Source organism: Camellia sinensis, chromosome 15 (assembly GCF_055761805.1).
Source record: "Camellia sinensis isolate YWXY chromosome 15, ASM5576180v1, whole genome shotgun sequence".
Lineage (NCBI taxonomy): Eukaryota > Viridiplantae > Streptophyta > Magnoliopsida > Ericales > Theaceae > Camellia > Camellia sinensis.
This window is the reverse complement of record NC_138975.1, coordinates 94,094,299-94,099,736: the sequence shown is the minus strand read 5'-3', so window position 1 is coordinate 94,099,736 and position 5,438 is coordinate 94,094,299. Positions and strand designations below refer to the sequence as shown.

The following is a 5,438-nucleotide window of genomic DNA, read 5'->3' as shown; positions in this document are numbered from 1 at the left end:
GTGAGTCTTATCAAGACATGCAAACAGAAATCCCTGAATCAGTGAGCTCCCAAAAATGAGGAGAGGGGAGCGGAAGGGGGGGATGAAAAAAAAAAGTGTTAATTTCTAACAACAAAATAACTAATGTTCATGTAAAAAACTAAACATTGCTCTTGCTAGCGAAGATGTAACAGGGTGACAGATGTTAACTAATGGCACATACCAACCCTGTGTTTGGATCTTGCGTTTGTAGAAGGAAAGTGAATATAAGATTCTACAACACTTATATACATTGTTAAGTGTATATAAGATTCTACAACACGTATATATATATATATATATATATATATATATATCTATTTTCACACATATATATGACACAGTTTTACATACCCAAATTACTCCTATACAGGACTTCAAATTTTTTATTCCAAGTTTAATTTTTTTCAATAATTTTCTTCCTATCTAGTATGTAATATGTTAAGTTTGTGGAGCTTGATAAATACTGTACATCTCACCTCGAGTATATTAAGGTATATATTAATCGTATAGTAGAACTAGCGTAGTTAGATATTTCATTCAATGGGATCATTCAAAAAGTTGAGTTGAGAATTTTATGACATAATTTTAATTCTACACAATCAATTAAAATTAACTTTGATTTTATCTATTCCCAACCATAACAATAGAGTGATTCAAATCAAATTACATATAAAAGTATGACAGGAGGACATGAATACTAGTTTTTTTGAATTCATTCAATGGGACATTAATTCTTTTTTTTTTTTTCAAAAAGAAGATAAAATTCTACATTTCAAAAACAAGAAAACGATAAATTTCCCAATTGAGTTTTTGGAATCAATGCCCCCTTTGAAAGCTTAGATATCTTTACTACCAACATGCCTCCTAAAGCTCTATAATTATGTTTACATTATCTAATTATTAAATTCTGATATGTTTAATTTCCAGCCAATGGAAAGCCAACTTTGTTAATAGGGTTTGTACCAACTTAATTGCATTGTGCAGTTTCTGTTGGGGAACAAGTACATATATTGTTATGTTAGTACTGCATCGCGTAATATAAATAATAATTACACAAGACAAGTGAAATTCTACCTCAATTAATTGTGAAAACAAAAACACATTTTAACTCAGCACACGTTCAACATTAGAGTATGGCCATACCAAATTGAAGGAAACTGCATGGATTGAGATGTAGACAATCTCAATAAGACAATTCATGCTTATGACAGTGTATCCGCAATTGCAGTGGGAATGATCCACTTCCAACAGTGTTCCTTATTAGTCTGCAAACCAAACCACAATACAATAAATAAAAATAAAAAAAAAACTTTCAATCCAACAGGAAAGCTATCAAAGCATATAGCAATATAACTACTTTTAAGCAAGTCAATACTCAAATACTGGATTCAATTGTCACTAGATACCATCATTAGTTGAATCTGGTCCAAGAAAGCCCATAAACTCGAGGACATTTGGATAGAGGAGCAATTAATCATAGAATGGAAACAAATTAGTTACCTCATTTCTAGCAATTGCTTTGTCCATAGCTTCACATAATCCCTTTGTATCCTGACCACAACATTGCAAAGTCAGCAACGTTTGGACTCACCACAAACCCCTGTCATAAAGCAAATATAATCACAATGCTCCTTATTACAGGGCCTCACTGTCCCGGCATAAGCACAGCTAGTCTCCACAACCATCCAGATGAGATGTAATATCAGTAAAATAAGCATTTTTGATTTCTTAAGAGAACATTAATTATCATACAACATGAGAAGTAACAGTGTGTAGGATTCTATTATTTTGATTTCTTCTATTACTTTTTCTCTATGCCTTTTTTGAGAGAAAGATTGGGGAAAGAATACACTACAGTGAGAAAAGCAGGTACCATGACAGATAGAGACAACAATGGCATAAACATTTTTAGAAGAAGTGGATCCAAACTATTTGAATATGGGAAACAGAATAGCACAAAAGCAAAGCAATATTAGTATAAAGATGTTATAAAAGATTTTAAGAAATACCTCAACAGGCCATCCATCCACCACAAATACATCCAAAGAATAACCACCAGTAGTTGAGAACACGTGTGCCTCACGGATGTTAAGTCCTTTGTCAGAAAGCAAAGCAGAAAGCTAGAACAAAATGGTACAGAGTTAGAAGTCAACAGTCATGTAAAAAATAAAAAAACGAACAAAAAGAAAAGATAAGTCTACCAAATGGATGATAACGTCAACACACCTAATGAAGTGATGTGAGAAATCTATATATGAAAACACAGTCATCATCCACAAAATGGCATGAAATCAAACCCATTTACAACATCAAACCCATAAAACTCTAGTAATGAAACCACTTCAAACAAACCCATTTCAGAAATGAAGGCAAAATTAAATTGAATGGGTAGAATAAACAACCAGAGAGAAATAGTTCACAGTTGGGGAAATGGAAGGGGTACAGAGAGAGAGAGAGAGAGAGAGAGAGAGAGAGAGAGAAAGTGAGTGAGAGCGAGACAGAGAGCGATAGAGCAAGAGAGTGAAAGGGAGTGAGAAAGAGAGCGAACCTGTTAGTGGCTGTGATGGTGCTGATTTACAGTGTACGGGGACCGACAGTGCTAAGGATGCGCGGTCATGGGGTTTGCAAAGAATTTTAAACTTGAAATAGATGTTGCAAGACAAGGTGACAACATAAATGACAAGCTCCGCTGTAATTAAGCGACATTCAACAAACCAATTACATGACTGAAGGAAGTCTATTGCAGGCATCTCAAGTGAGGCCAAAGAATAAAAAGTTGGATTTTAAACTATTGAGCATAATGGTAAAAGATATATATAATAAGAATTTCAAGTTCCACAGATAAGTACCTCTTCCCCCAACAGTTTGACCCGCTTCCTTGCAATGGTGCAATTTCATATCAACAAAACAAGACAATAATGGGCTAAATTCTAATCACCAAAACTGTATATGATTGTCATAAAGGTGTATTAAATCAGAAAAGGCAAAGTTCAAATAATTTGGACACTAACATGGGCATAATGATTGCGTCAAAAATAGTGCACTACTATATGAAAAATAAGGGTACATTGATAAAGGAACTAGTAACGATAAGATTGCTAGGCTTGAAGTTAGCTTCTGTTACCAAACAAATTTAAAATTAAAATCACTTACCGGCTTGGTGGTTGCCCACCAAACTGATATAAAAGAGTTTGCAGTAAAGTCAATCGTTGCTAAAATAGAGAAAACTGAAGTTAAGAAAGAGATGGAATGAAGAAAGAAAGAAACAACCCAACAATCGAAAATTAATCATTTTAGAAAATTCATTTTAGAAAGATGGTTTTAGAAAATTAATCATTTTACAGATGATAATAAGAATAGAACAACACTCACAAACTAAATCCACAATCGAAGCAGTTTTTTTAATTTTAAAAAAAATCCTAACTTTAAGCTAATTCCAACAACCCAACACGCAACGCAACACATACACAAAATATTGAAACTCCAATAAACAATCACATTAATCGCGAATTTCGATCGCTAAATGATGGGGAAAAAACAAAAAAAATAAAAAATTCACCTCGAGTTTTTTCAAGGCAACTGACTCGGACAGGCCAGTGATGCTCATGAAGGTCTCAATTGCTTCTTGATTGGATCTTGCCATTAGAGAAGTCCACGAATTTGCAGAGAGATTGAGAAAGGGTCTTGATTGTATTCTTTGAACTCACTTGTGTGTTTTTCCAGAACGAAAGAGAGAGAGAGAGAGAGATAAATTAGTGAACAAAAGAGGGGTTTACCTATCTTAGAAAAAAAGAGGAAATTTTAAGAGGTACCATCGCCTCAATTTTTAGAGGCAGATCACCCAAAAAAGAAAAATAAAAATAATTTTTTTTTCAAAATTAAAATTAATTTGAGAACTATAAAAATCAAAAATATATTTTAAAATTTTTTAAAATTATTTATGACTTCCTAAAAGATAAAATTATACAAAAATAATAATTATTTTTTTTATTTTTTCACCAAATTTTGTTTTCAGTTTTTCAAAAAAAAAATTGAAACAAGATTCTGAAAATAAAACCAAACATATTAAAATTGATAATCTAATATTCTTAGGAAAAGTTTAAATTATCTCAAATTTGCCATCTCAACTTAAGAGCGTGTTTGGGCTTAATGAGTTCATTTTGTGATCTAATTCAATAATCACTTTAATTTTACAATTCAATAACTAGAATATTTAAAACTCTTTGAAAAATTATAATAAAAACACAAATCACTAAACCCCCACATTTCACTAGAAAAAATTTTACCGACGAATAGTGTTATCGTCGCTAAATATAGTTTTGCCCATGAGAAATGGACATCGTGGCCAAAAGTGCAATTTCTTGTAGCGTGCCGACAAATATTTGGTCGCTAAAAGTAAATTAAATACCTACTAAATTATTTTCCGACTAAATATAAATTAAAAATATTAAATTACCTTAAATATTTGTCCTAATATGTTTTTTTACTGAAAAATATAATAATATATTTTAAAATATTATATTCTTATATTTTAAAATTTTATGACAGATAATAATAAATTCTTATATATTTTAAAATTTTATAATTATATATTTTAATTATATTATATTCTTATATTTTAAAAATTTTCTTATATTTTCTTATATTCTTATATTGTAAAATATAGTTAATTTTTTTTTGGGACTCCTGCATGACTAACTAGGCACTAATCAATTTGATTTAGAATTTTAGAACATGCACTATGTATATTTTGTCATAGATAAAGACAGATGAAGAAATCATGGGCCAAGTGGATTTAATTAATTTATTACTAGTTTATTATATTAAATTTTTAATCACAAAATACACCCAAAATAAATTTTTTAATTTTCATTTGGCTACCAAACAATTTAGTAGCCAAAAGTAGGTCTACAGTGACTAAACGTTATTTTGTCGCTGAAAATATATGTTTGGCGACCAAAATTTTGGTCGCCGAAGATCAAAAATAAATTTTTTAATTTTCATTCGGCTACCAAACAATTTAGTAGCCAAAAGTAGGTCTACAGCGACTAAACGTTATTTTGTCGCAGAAAATATATGTTTGGCGACCAAAATTTTGGTCGCCGAAGATCAAAAATAAATTTTTTAATTTTCATTCGGCTACCAAACAATTTAGTAGCTAAAGGTGCCCCTACGGCTACTAAAATTTATTTTAGTCACCAATTGTGATATGTTTAGCTACTAAAAATTTTTTTAGTGGCCAATTGTAATATTTTTAGCTACTAAATTTATTTTAGTCGCCAACAATTAACATTCCCCTACTAAAAAAAATTAGTAGCTACAAAGTTGACTTTTGCCGACTAAAATTAATTTTGGTAGCCAATTCCCACACTTTTGGCGACTAAATTTGTTTTGGTAGCCAAAAATGGTCGCCAAAA

At 31.0% G+C, this 5,438-nt stretch overlaps 1 long non-coding RNA gene across 1 annotated transcript; it reads right to left on the bottom strand.

Annotated features, from left to right (window-relative positions):
- Positions 1-517: 517 nt before the first annotated feature.
- Positions 518-2,996, bottom strand: LOC114265453 (uncharacterized). Its single transcript, XR_014356824.1, has 5 exons — positions 2,871-2,996; positions 2,570-2,710; positions 2,031-2,141; positions 1,522-1,572; positions 518-1,286 (listed from the first exon to the last, which is right to left on the bottom strand). It is a non-coding gene; the product is annotated as an uncharacterized LOC114265453 (long non-coding RNA).
- Between the last annotated feature and the right edge of the window lie 2,442 nt (positions 2,997-5,438).